Source organism: Aethina tumida, chromosome 1 (genome assembly GCF_024364675.1).
Source record: "Aethina tumida isolate Nest 87 chromosome 1, icAetTumi1.1, whole genome shotgun sequence".
Lineage (NCBI taxonomy): Eukaryota > Metazoa > Arthropoda > Insecta > Coleoptera > Nitidulidae > Aethina > Aethina tumida.
Window position 1 is genome coordinate 69,354,934 of NC_065435.1, and position 18,362 is coordinate 69,373,295.

Genomic DNA, 18,362 nt, shown 5'->3' on the forward strand with positions numbered 1-18,362 from the left:
CCTTCAATACCCATTCAATTAGTCATTTCAGAGATATGGCCAACGACCTCTATTATTTGGCCATCCGGCACTACGTAAAAATAATTATCTTCCATTTGCTCAAAATGTATCGTGACCTCAACAAGCAAATTTCAAACACTTCAAAAGCTTTATATTGAAGTTATAAATCACAATAAAGTACAGACGACCTTCAATAAATCAGATTGACAACAAACCATTAAAAGCTAATTGACAAATTTAAAGAATAGAAGATTCAGTTCTACAACACAACTTTCAATCGATGGTGTTTTTTCTCAATCGGGACATTCAGTTAAACAACCTTAGTCGATGGTCGTATTTCCGTAAACATTGACATGCACTTGACGAAATATTCGGTCGGCGAGTGGCAAAACTTGCAGTCAACTAATTAAAACTCCCCGCCAAAATTCATTATCGATCAATCTCAACCTCCCGGCCAATTCCACGGTGTTTCGTCCTTCTAACAATGTTTCTAAGTAATTTCCTTCGATTCCAGATGACTGTCACGTTAACACCAATCCATTTATTGTACCATTGGCCTTTGAGTCTTGGTATTTAATACGTGCGGGAATATTCAATTCCATTTGTCTGTTACGTGGCACTCATTTCCATACATTTCCATTTCATAGTAATTTATAACAGGCTTACACATGAATTAAAAGCGTTAATTAATGTGAGAGTCAGCTGATTTACAGTCCCACCGTGACGCATTGCACTGTTTTTTGATTTCGGATCTGGACAGACAATAATGAGCTTACATCTGCTTTTTTTTACTGTTGATTAAATATTTAAATTTATGGAATAAGATTAAGTGGTCTGATCTTAATAGCTTTACATTGAATGAGTCGTGTAAAGGAATAACTAAAAAAACGAAATGTCACAAAATTGGAGGCTCATAGATTAACTTTTTATAGGCTGTAATTTATTTGTAATAAATATTTTTGGTTATTAACATAGATATCATTTTTGCTAGTCACGTCTCATAATATTTTTATAAAGGATGTTAATTGATAATCTAAGGAGATTAGGGACATTAATCACTTTATATTTGACTTGATCAAACAGATAAGTTTGAACAATGTGAGGTGATGTTGTGTTTTTTTAGTCCTTTCATAAAACTGTAAAAAGATGTTATCTATGATACATGCAAAATTTATTAAGCTGTTTAAGCCACAGTCAAATTGAACTAAGCATCAAACATAAAATTTATAATATTTTTATAGCCATCCATTATTCATCCTTTTTTCAAAGTACTAAAACTTGTTCATTCAGTCAATTTATACCTCCAAAAATTATCTAGCTTTGATACCGACTAAAACTAATGAACTATGAATTTTCGAACTAATGACAACATTGAAGTCAGATAAAATAAAAATGTTCCCGTATAAAATTAAGATTGTCGACGAACGTTTTGAAACGATCGCCATAAAAGGCGATGCACAATGTTCAGTCTGTACATTACAACAGACCACAGGTCTAGGTTAAATAACGGCATCGCACTGCACTGAAAAATCATATTGTAATCGCCATTACTTGACGTATTACTATTCGACGAGTTCTTCATTATTTTTTCCACAACAAATGCAGCTGCACTTCTGATAACTTCTTCTCCATCTTCCACTTCTTGTGCTTTGTAAACCGAAACACCAATTTCCTCGCCGGTGTTTAGTCTCCATTGATAAATTCCAGACAGTTAAATAAACACCATAAACCAAACAAAAAAAATTGCCTCAGTTTATTTATTTACCGTCCGTTATGGCTGGACGTAAGGCAAAAATCCGCGATCGTGTCCATAAACTTGTTGATATTGATACACCGTGCGTTTTCTTTTCTCTCTTTCACTTCCTTGTATAAATTCATACTTGAACGAGTTTTTATTTCGCGCTTATGCTAATTGCTGCCAGCTATCTAACATTTAGCCTGACATAACAGCGACCTCTGCCATTTTATAATTGGTTTATTATGTATGCGAAAATTTAAGGTATCTTTCCGTTTGGCCAATTTCTCTGGGGGGTCGACATTGGTCGGTGAAATTATTTAGATCAATGTCAATTCAGTCGGGATTTAATTTTCCACCTCTTCGTTCAATGTCGAAAATGTTAAATCCCCCATTTGGGGCAGCAGTCCGACGGTGTTGTGTGTAAATTTTTCATCAGGCCTCGTTCCCGATTAAATCTGAACATCGCCCGTGTGCATGTTCCCCTGTTTACAACGTAAATTTCAGGACGTTAATCGAGTCCAAAACTGAATTGAGTGTGTTTATGTTTATGTTACAACACATTAGTACTATCCACTGATAACGGGGTATCTTATCATTTACAAACATACGACCAACACAAAGTAATGCCACTTGATCAAAATATTTAACGTCTAAATTAATTACCATTGTTCTGTTGCGAATTTTAGTGTTACAACATTTTAGCTATTTACTTGTGAATAACGTAAATATTGCATTATTGTGTGGCAAAATTTCAATACGATTCGTCAGTAATGCTTTTAATTTTGCGATCTTGATTTATTTTATCTGCGCCATCTCAATCGTACAAGTCGCCTTGGTTAGATGACAATCAAAACAGACCGCTAATAACAACAATTTCTTCATTGATAACAATTTTAGCGCGGCAATTTAGAATAATTTTCCTTGTATTATACATGGAACATATGTATAACAACAGTAGTTTAAAATAATATGTTTACTTTGCATTATCATTTACTGTAACCGCTGGTGAGTGTTGACATTCCAGATTATCGTGGCGAGATCTACAATTTACAGGATGGAAATGCTACAAAGCCAACCTTTAGAGCAATATAGGAAAAAATCTATGGTATGTCGAGTGCGAGTACTACGGTCTTTTTCGGGGGTCCATTGTATCCAGCAGTGACTTGCACACATATTTTTGTTCGGCTAATTTTTAATCTATTATGCTACGAATAAAATAATAATTAGGGGTAAATTTTTAAAAATAATAAGAAGGTATAAAATGCAAATTACCAATTAATAAAAAAATATACATCTACTAAAAATTGTAATAAATTTATATATAATTTATATTTTAAATTATATTTATTGTTTTTGTCTAATTTGAGGTTGCAATTATAATTCTTGCAATTTAAATTAATGGCTACTCCTATAGACAGACATTTTAACGTTGTTAATATAATAATGAAGCCTTAAATATTATAGCTTACGTATTATTTTACAACAGTTTCGTTACAACAAAGCTGGTAGACATGTAACGTCGTGCAATCGCCAGAACAGTTCAAGCCTGGGAACCATCCAAAAGTTTTTCTGGCAACCAAACATACGGCTTGTAAACTCGTCCGCAGGACAAAAATAAATTGCAGGAATCGAAGAGACTAACCATAAAATGTGAAATAATCCAAAAACAAAAGTTGAAAAACAAAAACACTGGTCACTTGTCAGTAAAACAAAACGATGATTGTAAATTAACGTGTTAAAAAAAAATTAAAACAAAACGAAATGACACTCATAACATTTTGACGGCGACGGAACGTTAACGCGGAGAAAATCACATTTTCTTCATTAAATTACAAACGCGAAAAGTTTCCGCTCGGCGTTGGTGTTCAGATCGTCGTGTGTCTCGCGTTTCGAAATGCGACGTTTTCGCGCTCGCACAGGCCGTGTGGAACAGTCGTCGATCGCGACAGTCGTCGGCTATTAAAACAACTGAGCGCTGAAATTCCGTCTGCGCGGCCGACGTCGCGGAACACTTGACGTAACTTTCGGTCCGTCGACGGCGATCTTTACCGACCGACGCGACGAGATCGCTTCTCCAGCGTGTGTCCCGGCATCGTACGCGGCCCAATCGAAATTCGAAAATCTCGACATCGGCGGCGGTACTGCTGCCCGTGTGGAGGCGATGCAGAAAATTTTTCATTCGACGATATTCCCCACGGAAGAAAATGTAATTTATTCCAGCAGTTTCGTTTCCGGGAATTTTAATCATACGCAAACATCAATTTGTGTTTCCCACATTTTTCTATGAATTTTGTTTGGAACTGGATGATTATATACCGCATATATTGCTCTCGACAACATCATCAGATTGCTTAACACCAGATATCTGGTTATCAAGTAGTAATCAGATAATTATTATAATAGTTGCAGCTGTGGTTTGGTATCGTCTTCTTTTCATATTTTAAATATTGTATATACAAGTAAATTCATTAATTAAATACGAGATATTTCATTGAATTGAAAAATGTGTGTGTGACATATGTGTGAAAATGAACAAAAAGAAACAAAAACAATACTTTATTTTTAGTTAGTCTGCAAGAAAGATTTTTCAAATCACAAAAACACCTTTTATACCAGATATCTTCACTATCCTTTGAAAGTAAAAGACATGACCAGCAAAATAATTTATTTATTACTGTACTTCTCGTTAGCCAATTTATCGTACCAAGATAATCCACGATTTTCCGTCCCGTATTTGTTAAAGTATTCAAATTGGGAATTGAGCGGTTTAATTCTTTATCAACAAACATTTTGTCATGGTAATTTAAACCAGAAATACACATTTAAAAAAACCATCACGTCAACGGCATTTTTTAAGTTCGTTCGTGTTATTACACTTTACCCTTCTATCTTAGTTTAAATATTAAGTTATATTCTATTTTAAAGAATAAAAACATAAAAAATGTATTTTTTAATATTAATGTTATGTCAATAACGTTGCATTACTTGTCTCATCTAGGTAGCATCACTATAATATATTTTATTTGAAACAGTCAAATAAAAAAAAATCATCTACAAACGAAAGTTATCAAATTGAAAAAGTAACATAGTCACAGTGTTAACAACTACGTTTTATTTGATTTTGCCGATATTTTAGCTATTTGTCTTCGTTTTCTTTTCCTATTTTAAGTCTTATTTGTTTCTAAAACTAATCTCTTTAAATTAATTCCATAAAGTTATTCCGTTTCAACTCAATATTATTCAATATTATTATTTCTTCAATACAATGCCACTGTCAATAATTTTGATCACACAGAACGTTAAACATACTCCCCAACGGCACTATATTTTATTCACACCCAAATAAATGTCATATTAAAATAAATTAATCATATCAAGATGAACAAGAAATATAACTGGTATATAATGAAATTGTTAACGACAAGACTTTATTTTGTCAATGTTTAAGTTATTTGTCTTTTTAGTTTTCAGCTGTTGCTTATTTCCGCCCCCTTTTTCTATTTTAAATCTTGTTTATATCTCCAAGTAATCTCCTTAAACTATTTCCATAAAGTTATTCCAACAAATTTTAAATAGAATAAACGTTAGAATAAATATGTGAAAAAAGACACATTTTGGTATCTTTATTTTTTTTTTAAGAAATGGCCTCATTTTTATTACACAGGTTTTTAAGTATACTCTCTAAAGGTAACATATATTATATTGTTTACAACAATATTTTAATTAATTTTGTCAATATTTTAATTAACTATCTTTTTCGTTGCACCTGTTGTCTGGTTTTGTCCCCTTTTTCTATTAAAAATTTTGTATATAGTTTCATTTAATTAATTCTATCGAAGTATTTCAATAATTTAGAAAATGTGATTAAAGTTAAAATTAACATCAATAAAAATGAAGTTCAAATATTAAAAAATGTTTAAAAGAGCAGAATATTTTTACTTGGATTATTTGTCATTTTTGATCAGACAGGATTTTAAACCTGGTCTCTAAATATGTATCTATTTTAACTATCTGTCTTAGTCATTGCAGCTCTTGTTCTGCTTCGTCTCTTTTTTCTATTTTAAATCTTGTTTATACCTAGAAGTAATCTCCTTAAATTAATTAATTTCGTTAAGTAATTCCATTACACTTTAAAATAGAATAAACGTTAGAATTAACATTAACAGATGTGAAGTTAAATATATATAAGTGTATAAAAAACACGTAACATTTTTACTATCCTTATTTCAATGAAAGAGCACTGCCAATCATTTTTGATTATACAGGACTTTAAACATGCACTCTAAAGAAAACATATTTAATTTAATATTCTCAAAGTATAACAAAATAAATGAAACATCAAAATTAACAAGTAACATAACATATATAAAGCTGTTGCTTGTTTTCAGCTCCATTCCTTATTACAAGACTACTAGAAATCACCTTAAATTAAGTCCATCAGGTTTTTTAAAATATAATAAACGTAATATTTAATTAAATTAAATTAATATATATGAAACGAAGTATATTTTTGCAAAACGTTTAATAAGAGACCAATTTTTTTACAAGAAAACGCAAGATTTTAAATATACTCGAAATTTATCGAACAAATAAAAATTTAATTGTTAATTAACAACAACTATTTGTCTTTGTCATTGCAGCTGTTGTTTGTTTCCGTCCTCTATTCCTGCTCCAAATATTGTATTCATGGAATTGGAAAATGTGATAAACCTAATGTTTAAAAATAATAGAGGTGGAGTAAGTAGTTTTGTAACGTGTAATAAATACAACACAGCAACATTTAATTTAGATTAAACAAAATTTTAGCTATATGTCCTCGTCGTTGGTTTTATTCCCATAGTCCTATTTTAAATTTTGTTCATATCTGTAAGTAACATTCTTAAATTAACTCCATCGAGTGTAAAAAAGGTGGAACTTTTTTACGGTCATCATTTTTCAAGGAAGCGGTACGGTCAATCATTTTTGATCACACGGTACATTAAACATAATTTAGAAAGGTAACATATTTTATTTAAATCTGAAAAACAAAATAGAACTTTGCATAAAAATAAACGAAAACTATCATAATGAACAACTAATATCACTTGTTATAGATAAGTTAGTAATAGTGACAAATAATTTTTTTCTAGATATGATTTGGCATTTTCCCGTAAAAATCTCTTTCTCAATAATATTAGGTTTCAATTTTCTTACATGTACAAATTTAATATCTATATATTTAATAAAATAATCATTGTTATTTAAAATATTCACTTGTTTGAAAACTCTGGAAAGATAATTAATTCTTAAAAGTGCTACCAACTCAATTTATATTAGTGTTCCTTGAACCTTTTCTCTGAAGTAATAATTTTGAATTTAACCATTTTGACTCTCTTTATGGATGACTATAAATTTTAGTCAGCCATAAACTAACTGCTTATAATAATCTCACTGTTTTTTTCCTGTAAATCTCTTTTATTTACATTTCCTAATCTTCATCAAGGAAAGTTAGTGTTTATCACTGGAATATTTTATATACCCAACGACAAGATATTAATATTTCCACGAACTACGTCTTAGGTCCATTGTTAAAATACATTTAAAAAAATACGAATTCATTCAAATTATGTTTTATAAAATGTATCCGAAAAAATAATTTCTTTGCTTATCTCATTTTTTTACTTATAAGTTTATTTTTCATATGGTTTTTATCGTATGACTAATAAATACTTGACAAATATTCAATATTATTATTCGCTTTTATCTACCTATTAATCGAAATGTTTCGATTTGTTTTCGATAATTTGTTAGTTTCGTGATTAAATATCGCAATCAAAATTATGACATATTATGAAAAATATTAAAACAATAACTTGTAATAAAATAAATATTTCTAATAACAAGAAATATTGAAAATACGTTTATAGATTGGATTGGTTTTTATCCAATTTTTTACATAATAATTTTATTTAAATTTATTCCCTCTAAATATTTTTTTATTAAAATACAACGTTTTTAAATATAAATGTAAATAAACTATTTTAAATATGTATCAACATTCTCACTTTTTATTAAATGACTTATATAATATATTTTGAAAACTGATGTTCCTATAATACGTATTAAGAAAATATTTATGCTATTATTTAAATAGTTACCTTACCTGTAAAACATAGCCCATTAATTTCTTATTCGTAGGTAAATCAAATTTATAAGTTATCTTAAAAATAAGATTTTTATGTAGTCTTTGAAATTTTAAATGTATCATGTAAAAATAAATAATTTTAAAATATGTGTGTATGTTATAAATATTATCTACTATTATTATTTACTACATGTGCATATTTTAAATAAATGGAATATTTCTTTACTATAAATAATTCTTTATTTTCTGTATAAAATCATAAATCATACAATAATAATATTACTAAAATAATAATAATTACAACAATAACAGCAACAATTTATTTATTGTCAAAATTCACATTCATTGATGATTCGCATATTATGTACAAAAATTATGTATTCCTATATACATATTAGGAATCGACTAACTAATTATAAATATATGTAAATTTTATATTTATTCGTGAATTTAGAATTATATATTATACTTTATTATATTATATAGTATTATCATTATTCAGATGAAAGTCTAGAAAATATATGTTCACTTATATAAATATTACATATATTTTTAAAAAGTTTATATATAATTAAAAGAAAGTTGTGGTTTTTTACTAAAAAATATGACAGTTAACGCGATTTATTTATTTCATTTGAGGCAAGGTTAGACCGATATGCTTGTGACCGCTCCAATTTATAATTATACAACAATTTTTCAAATTTTAAAAATATACAGAAAAATACAAAAAAATAATTTTCATTATTTAAAAAATAATAAAATAACCGTAGTGCCTCAATTAGGAAAAGGACATCTATTTTAAAAAAGCTGTGGATGTCACTAACTAAAAATACATTCATTAACCCAATGCTACAATCAATTCCAAGTTTAAATATAGTGGAAGATGAATCAGTTTCTATGTTTGTAAGTTCGAAGGGAATTCGAAGCTTTTGCTCAGCGGCACCGAGTCTGTGGAGTTTTATTTCGGTCGTAGGATAATAATCACGTTATTATCGTGCAGACAACTAATTATTCGCGATCGGCATCGACGAGAATCTGATCCATTTACCGTAAAACAGACGTAATTGTTGGCAATTTTCATCAACCTGAATACAATTTTTTTTCCCTCGTACGGTTTCTACATCGGACCGGAATAAATCAAGAACGTAAATAATAATCTGGTGCCGACAAAGCAACATTAGAAATCGTGGTCGGTACAGTTATTTACCGCGACGTAAAAAAATCGTATTGAAAACATGCTGATTATAATGCGCCTTCTAAATTGATTGACATAATGGCGCCAATAAATGTTTCATCATGATCACCGAAACAGAGCTGTACTCGGATCAGTTTTATGATGTGGAAATACTACAATTAAACATTTTGGACCTTCCCAAAAAAAAAAAATCAGATCATACGATTTTTCTATTCAGCTGTACTGTAATAGGCCACTTATTTTTATTCATGCAAACCAACTATAATTCAATTTGTTACGACTTGTTGTTAACTTACAATTTCATTGTGCGTGAATTGGCAACAAAATTTATGTTGTGTATTTTTAGTTTTCATTTAACCAATAATATGAACAAAAATAGATTCTTACGTTTTGATGTAAGAGAAAAATTTAAAACAAACTCACCCTTCGACACCGAATTCAAGATGCATTTTGGTCAACTTACCTGAAAAAAGAAAAATGAAATTGTAAACATTAAAATGAATATAATCATTTTGTCTGCATTCATACGTGATTTTATGTAAATCCATGTGTGGAACTACAATGCAACTAATCAATTCGATAAAAAATCACCGGTGATTTATTACAAACGTGGGCTGTTTACTATTGCGAAGTTTTTTCTCCCGACATCAATACTACCAGTATAATATTTTATGGGCAAAAATGCAGTAACTCATTCATACATTTTAATAAATGTCAGTAATTTTTTTGTGTACTGAAATCACATTTGTTATGGTAATTTTAAAAGAAACCTGTATAGCAAAATGAAAAAAATGTTTTACCACACATTTTTCACCGGATCAAATTAATTTATTCAGCGAAAAAAAAAAAAATGTTAAAATGTTGCTTACATATTAATTTAAATTGTACTGGAAGCACTATTTTAAGATTTCTGTATGTAGGTGTTGAACACATGTTATTTGAAGTTTTTTCTATATTTCTAAATATTAATTAAACGGGGCCTTCGGCATTTTTCCATTGGAAAGTCATTAACTTTAGATCTAAAACAATATTAGACAAGGTAGCAACCACATTTAAACCAACCTTCGACGACTGGATGTACGTTGAATATAAATAAACAAATATGATTGATGTACTTGAATGTTTATGTGATTAGCCAATTTTAAAAATGGACCTTTCAGTAATCGATAATGTTAGTTTTTAAAGTGCATCATCATAAACAAATATTTCAAAACACGCTCAGATCGTTTATCAATATTAAAGAAGTAGGAGAGTATAAATAACAACCAAAGAAAAACAATGAGAAATGTCTGAATGGGTAAGAATCGATGTTTGATATAAATAGAAAAATTGTGACAGTTTCGCTAACTTTTCGCCGGCTTTCTAATTTTATCGAGTTAAACTTTCGACTTAATAAAAGTATAACGAGAGACTTTTTCGTTTAAAAACTGATTCACTTCCTGCATCGATTCGCAAAAAAAGTCGCATCGAACCCAATTTAAAATTGTCGGTGGAATGACCCCGCACGGATGTTTAAATATCTAAAAAGCAGAAAAAAACCCAGTAAAAGTTAAATGCTTCAATATCCTCTAAGTGAGTTCCCGTAAACTTTAAAGGCGCAAACAAAGTCATCGACCCACAATCTCTTATAATTCCTGAAGCTCCTCTTATCGAGATTGGTGCCACTGAAGTTTTATTTGTCCTCACGTGAAAACACGTAAAACGTTTATTTAAAACTTCATCTATTTTTGTGATGACACTACACCATAAAAATACTATTTGGCACATTCAGTCCAATTATATTTATTGGTTTCATTCATAGTTATATTTAGTGATGGACCACACGTTTTTGTTAACATCAGAAAAATTTTACGGTGTGAGTTAAAGGAACATCACCAATTTAGGTATTTAGCACACTTACAACTACTGCAATTAGCAGTATGGCTTGAAAACTATGAATGGATCCCATTAAAATACTTAAAATGTGTATCTATTAATTATGATAAAATACAGAGTGAACTATTTACGATGAAAATCTGTAAGTTTTATTTCTTTATATTTAAATACTAATTAGAGCTCAAAAGATACACAAGCCTACTCATGTCATAAAAACTGTTCTCTATATCAACTTTTAAGGTCGACAATTTTTATACTCAAAATATGAGAATAATTGATTAAAACATTTTTCATAAAAAGTTCTCCAATGAACTTAGCATCTTTCAGAAGAGAAATTTTATAGAAAAATATTGCATATTGTTAAATCTGAGCGGAAAACACTTTTTTATTGAATGTAATCAACTAAACTAACAAAATGATGGAATAAAATGTAAAAATAACTAAAAAGATCAAATGTTTTCATATCCTTTTAGTGCTTCTAAAAATATCCTTAAAAATTTATCACTGAGCGGTGACATAATTTTGTTGTCATTTTCTGATGTTCTGATATTTATATATTTTTACTCAAAACCAATAAATGCACTAAAAAAATGTAACAGACTGTACAACAATTTTTCAATATATTTGGTATACACCCATTTTAAAGTATGTGAAATTCAATGACCCTCTTACTTTTTTTTATTAAAGAAAAATAAATGCAAACGCACTGACGTATACGTGCCAATTAAAAAATGCTTTGATGAAAAGTACTAACGTTGAAAGCTTAAGCCTCAAGTTTCAGGACGCTACATTAATTAGTATTTATTTGACAGCCATCAATAGTGGACGTTCTCGGTGAATTTTGTAAACATGGAAAAATTTTGTCATCGTTATGTGATTCAATACGTTCATTTGAAAGGTCTCAGTCCAATCAATATCAAAAACGAGTTGGATTCTACTCCGGGGGGAGTCTGCTCTTTCGTTTGCAACAGTAAAATATTGTATGGAAGAGTTTAAACGAGGCCGTACGAACTGCAAAAACGAACAACGTAAGGGAAAACCAAATCAGCATGCATGCCTGAAATAATTTAAAAAAATCACCAAATAATTTTATATGATCGTTAATTAAAAATGCTTAATCTGATTGAAATGACAGGCATTTCACAAAGTACTGTATATCGCATATTGATCGAAAATTTGAACATGGCTGAATGCGAGATGAATGCAGCGTTTGCCCACAATATGTTAGAACAGAAACAGCGTCGCAGGAATGTTTCTTTCAATCGAGTGTTTAACCATGTTTCACCGCAAATACCCCAACTTTTACGTCGATTGACAAAAATAGATATAACATGGATCCTCCATTTCACACCTGAGACGAAGGAAGGGACTAAAAGAGTAAAACTGGCTTCAAAGAAGGCAAACAGATCGTCTACTGGAAAGATGGTTGCGTCAGTTTTTTGAGATCCGCATGGAATAATTTCCATTGATTATCCTCAAAAAAAATTCATCAAATGAAACCGTTATGGAAACATATCGCAGCGTTTGAGTGATGAAATTAAGAATAAACTGTCGCATTTGGTGAAAAAGAAAGTGTTGAAAATGTGGCAGCACGGACGCTTCCTCACATACTCTATTCACCAGATTTAACTCCGTCTGACTATTTTCTATTTCTAAACTTGAAAAAGTGTATCGGTGGTAAAAAACGTGTCGACAGTGACGAGATGGAGCGTGCGGATGATGGCTAATTAAAAGAGTTCGACGTTGCGACCATAAACAAAGAAAGCTAAAGGGGACTACGTATAAAATAAAGTTATTTTTCCGAATTTGTTTGTGTGGTCTTTGTTGAACCAGGTAATTTAATTTTAATTTTTTCGTACCTCTTTTTGTGACTATAATAATTGTTATCGGGTAGATGGTGAGTTCTTTAATGTCTATATTTAGAACTATCAAATTCGAGTTATAAATAAAAAAGTTACGAGGGTGTTTGCATCTTAAATAGGTCACACTGTAGGTAGTTCTAAGGAAAATTTTCGATCATGTGGTACGACATCGATTGGAACGATTCGTGGACCACCGCCAAAATTTGATTCATCCGAAAACAATTTCCTGAACGATAATAAACAAATTAAATTGTTAAGCAGGCCGAACTGATTTAGCTGTTAATTTCCAGAAACCGATAAAAATAAACCAGATTAACAAACATCCAAAATACATGTTGCTCAATCAGTTCATCTGCATCATAAAAATGTTAAAGAAAGATTAATGTTTTTAAATAAGATGATAGAATATTTAAATACGTAATAACGATCCATATTAAAGATTAAATTTGTTAAACTCAACCAATTAACGTTGTAGGAAAATTGTGCTTTCCCATTTTAAGCACGTATAAACAATAGTCATGCTTTAATAGTTAAATAAACAGGAACTATAATTTGAAATTAGAACTACACACACATATACTCCTTTTCTTGTAACAAATATTTACATTTAATGGTTAGATCATTAAAATACTTTAAATTAGATGTACAAAAAATAAAATATAGTTAGCACCGTAACAAACACAAATATTTGTGCCATCAAGTAAAAATATTTCCTCTGCTAGTTGATGAAAATGTAAATTGCAAAACAATATTCATATTTGTTTTGTGATTTTTAATCGGTACATTAAATATCAAAAGGTGTCTGTTGCACTGTGCAATCTCACGTTAACAAACACTGTAGTTTACAGAATATAAAACGTATTGGTTTTGCGGTTTGCCATATGTAAAGCCTCGTTTACTGATTAAACTGCAGCGAATTGTTTGTAAAACAATAACATTTCATAATATGAAATGAAAATACCAATGGACCGACAATTTTGCTTTTTAACACAAATTGAAATTGTTTGTGTTTTATTTAAACATCATATTTGTTTGGATTTTATGGTGCCGCTAATCTCTAACTAAAAACGGTTGTTAGAAAAGTAATTTAAGACAAGCAAAGTTTAACCAAATGATAACCTTTCAACACTTAAATTCGGTACCGGTATTATAGACTTTACACTTGTCGGATTTAAAAGTGCAAAAGTTAATTATCTAGTTTATGATGTTTTCCTCATTTATCGAAATTCTGCATAACAATTGAAAAATTTCCAGTAAAAATACAACACGGTTTCACTTAATAAATAGGACATAACGATGTTTACAAAAAAATTGATTGTACAAGTTCAACAGTACAAGAAAATAGATTGACAAAGATAAATAAATAACATTTCTTAGCATTTTATTATTGTTGTGAAGTCAGCGACATTTGTAACAGTTTTGCCTTGTTCGTTTGCAATTATCAGCGTATTTTCTTGAAGACACATTTCAAAATGCAACGAAGCTCAAATACCAAAGAGATAATTAATCTAAAGTGTATAATTAGTAAAAACAACGTTAATTAACATTTTCCATGCAAATTATTTGCACAGCGTTAATAAATAACCGAATGTCGCGTTCAAAAACTAGAAATAACTAATATTTTATTTAACAAGCAAAAACAAAGGCACTGTCGGACACATTGTGATAAATAATGCGATACCAAGTGTTAATTACAATACAAATTTTGTAAAACACACGATTATTAGCCCGGATATCTGAATCCATTAACGAGAACGTTAAGTAATGGAAAAGCACCGAGAAAATTTCTACAAATAACATTATATATAAAAATTTGATGTACCTTTTATGAAGGGCCAGATCAACTTACATCGTTTCCTCTTCATTTCACCCCGTCACGAATCAGTACACAATTATCGCAAGCTTAAGACCGAAAAGAAATTTTTTTGAGTAAAACACCGCTCGACAGAACACCCACAAATTCATAACTGAAGAGTACAGATAAATTGGTTGTCTGATTTTTAACGTCCGACCATAAACAATATCACGATTAGTATGGCCAAAGCGTAAACTGCACGATTATATGACTATAATAATTTATTGCGATTGTTTTTTCTCTATGTTCGGGTTGTAACTACTCCGAACAATTAATTTTACATATACAGTGATGCCACCCAAATTGAATAGCACTTAAGGTCAGTCCTGGTGTAAACACATTATCCTGATTGATGGTAAATAAATGTTTATAGTTATCATTTCGATCTCAACAATAAATAACTGGTTTATTGGTCTATTAGGTGTTATGTAAGAATATATGTTACTATAAATTATCCGGAGGAGGGTTTAATTGCGAAAATTAAACTGGGGACACATCAGTTTCATTTTGTGTGCCACTTGTTGAAATAAACAGTTATTCTCAGAGGTTCCGATTAATTAAAACATAAATGTTGAAAGAGAAAATATTATTAAGGGGACAGTCCTTCCCCTTCAATTCACAAAGAGTATTTTCAAAGTAGAGACACCACTTACGGAGAATGCAGGGTGTTCCTAAATTGAGTGCACAAAAATTAACTATATATTCTTGACCTCAAAATAGGCCGATTCGACCCAATTTACCTATATACCAATATGCTTCTTCAGAGAGATACAGGGACACGCTGTATATTATATTTCTTTATTATCCGTTGTATTAAAAAAAAATAATAAATATAGGATAATTAACAACATTTAGTTTATTTCAAAGAGATCCTGCTTAGTTAAAGAAGGAAAATGTTCATTATTATTACAAATAATAATCAGTCTCATTAATAAAAAAGTTAAATAATTAACAAAATAAACTAACACAGATAAGAAATAATGATAGGGAAATCAAAGTTTTTTTAATGAATCTACGTCTTCATTAAGCTTTCTCAATGGTAACATTATAAGCCAAACCTAGAAACCTTAATGAGAGTTCGTAGTTATTTGTCTGATAATTACTATATAAATTCTAAATTTCTGAGAGCAAGTATCAGCTCTTTTTTAATAAATATAAATATACGAAAAGATTAGAATATTTTTTATGAAAAAAAATCATGCAAGTCATTGAATTTCGTGTCCATCAAGGTGGGTGTTGTACTAAATTTCAAACACAAATATTACATATTAATAAATATGTCACAGAAATAAAAATAAATCTTTAAAAAATTGTTTTGTTCCTACTTATGATACCACTCAGTTATGTACCTTTAAATATATTTTGTTAAATTTGTTTCATCACTTTTAGCTCCTAATTTTAAAGATGTCTTAAAAATGTCTACATAATTATGAATTATTTTGTTACCGAAAAAAACATGGGCAACTAAAATCGTGAATTATTTTCATTTAATTTCTTTAGAAATTCAACATTTTTTAACCAGTTTATGAATTTGAGTGTTGTTTAAAGAAACGTTAATTAATGTATTAGAGAGAGAGTTCCGGAAAACAGTGATAAGATATTGAAATGTTGATCAAATTCTAATATCTAAAGTCTTTTTTGATAAATCGAGATTTATATGGAAAGGATTTAAGGACTTCGATACGAGCTGGATTAGCACCATTCATAAAATTTATTTCGAACTCTTTCCTTATTATTGCTTATTAAGTTAGTAAAAAATGACAAAAAATTTGGTAAATCCACCCTACATAGCACTAATTATTAAATGAAAATGTAAGAAATAGAACTTAACATGTATAAAGAAAAAACAAATTTATATTTGTCTCAGTTTCAGTTATAACACAAAATAAGGAAAATGAATGAAAAGTAGTATAAGATAATATTTATTAATTAATATTTAATATTAAGTTAGAGAAAATATGGGAAAGCAGAAAAAATACTTTTTGTTCATATTCGAACATATAATGAATAAACACATTCATATTTCCTTTACATTTAAAAAAAAACTCATAAATACACAACAATCATAGTTATGGAGGCCTATAATATTTTAGAATACTCATCTTTCCCTTAAAATTTAAAAAAATTGGACGACTGTACCATAAAAAATATACAGAACAATATGTGCCAATTTTCAAAAATATTAATTTTTGGCTAAATTTCAAAAACGGGTACTAACTTAAAAAAACATTAACATTTTTAATTCAACGTAGAATTTTACTCCTGTACAAATATTGTTATTAAAAATCTACCACGAACTAAATAACAGCACTACAATAAATTTGAACGCATAAAGCGTTTCATTTTACAAATATATTTTTATTGTAACTCTATTTGACATTTTGTATAAATATAAATGTGATTTTGTGGCGTATTATGTTAACTCTTTCTAAAAAACCAGCACCACTCAGTTTTATTAACAATTTATTTACTTGGTTGTAAAAGGTAGCAAAATATAGTTTAATAAAGATAGAAGGAAAACGAGAAACTTAGCGACCTGAAAACATTGAGCCCCAAAGAGGTAGTTTTTAAAATTTAACATTTCCATTTCGGGAATATATGAATTATTAAATATCCCTTAAGTAATTCATCTCACTTGAAAATTCTCCATCCTTGTAATACTTCTGCGGAAATTCTTGAGGCAGCAATAAACTATTCAAATAAAGATAAAACGTTTCGACGTAAAATCATATTTGAGGATATTTCATAAATTTCACGTGCTTATATTGTACACACATGTACAAATGCACTTAGAGATTTAGGAAAACGTCATGCTCCAGAAATTAAATTGTATGGAACAACTGAACCTGAAGTTTATTTGTATGGGTTTTATGCACCTTAAAATTAATAATAAAAGCAGGAATCCAAAAGGAATTTTATTACGGTAAAATTTTAAGTTTGTGCGATCAAAAACGGAATATCTTTGCGATGGCTGACGGTCCAAATCCGCCGGCGTAAACCCAATGTCACAGTAACCGAAAACTTCTCCGACAACGATAAAATCCGTTGGAAAAAAACTTCCATATTTTCCGGTAAGTGAATTGGAGGACATAAAGACGACACGAATCGATATAAAAGTCGGTCCCTCAACACAAAGCTGAATCGAAATAAACTAGAGCCGTCAAGAATTAAATTCAATTCGCCCTAAAACATCACATGTATGAACCATATTTTAGCAATTTGCTGTACATATGTGTTCCGTACCGCCAACAGTGTGGCGGGCAATTTGTTATATTTTTTCTGTGCAAAGTAAAAGCTTTTCGGCTTGTAATGTGATGTTTTACTCGCGAACGCACTTTATGAAACAAAACGAACGGAGGAGGGAATATAATCAACACACGTTAACAATACAACCATGACAAGAAATATTAGCTTAGGCTGGCACTTTGTTGTAGTATCGGTTTATAAATTGAATACGGTCTCCAGAAATTTATTGTACCTACAAATTTTCCAAATTACGAATTATATCAAACAGCAACAACAATAGTTCATTGTTAGGATTATTTTTTTAAAACGCACTATCTAATGAACTTTACACGTACCAAATTAAAAACAAGTAAACAATACTTCGAATGGTATTGTTTCATCACATCCCAGTTACGTGACAAAGTGTAACCACTGTGTATGTTGAAAATTGTGCAGGTAAACCATATTAAACGGTTTCATTTCTCAAA

General features: G+C 29.8%; 1 protein-coding gene across 6 annotated transcripts in view; it reads right to left on the reverse strand.

Moving 5' to 3' along the window:
- Positions 1-18,362, reverse strand: part of LOC109600418 (dual 3',5'-cyclic-AMP and -GMP phosphodiesterase 11) — a 149,021-nt gene that overhangs the window by 40,187 nt on the left and 90,472 nt on the right. Inside the window, exon 1 of one of the 6 annotated variants that reach the window (XM_049961350.1) lies at positions 3,381-3,679. The exons of 4 other annotated variants lie outside the window; for them this stretch is intronic. The gene's annotated coding sequence lies outside the window, so the exon portion shown is untranslated. Of the gene's footprint in view, positions 1-3,207; positions 3,227-3,380; positions 3,680-18,362 lie in introns of those variants that run through there. One more of the 6 variants, XM_049961352.1, reaches the window with a different exon arrangement.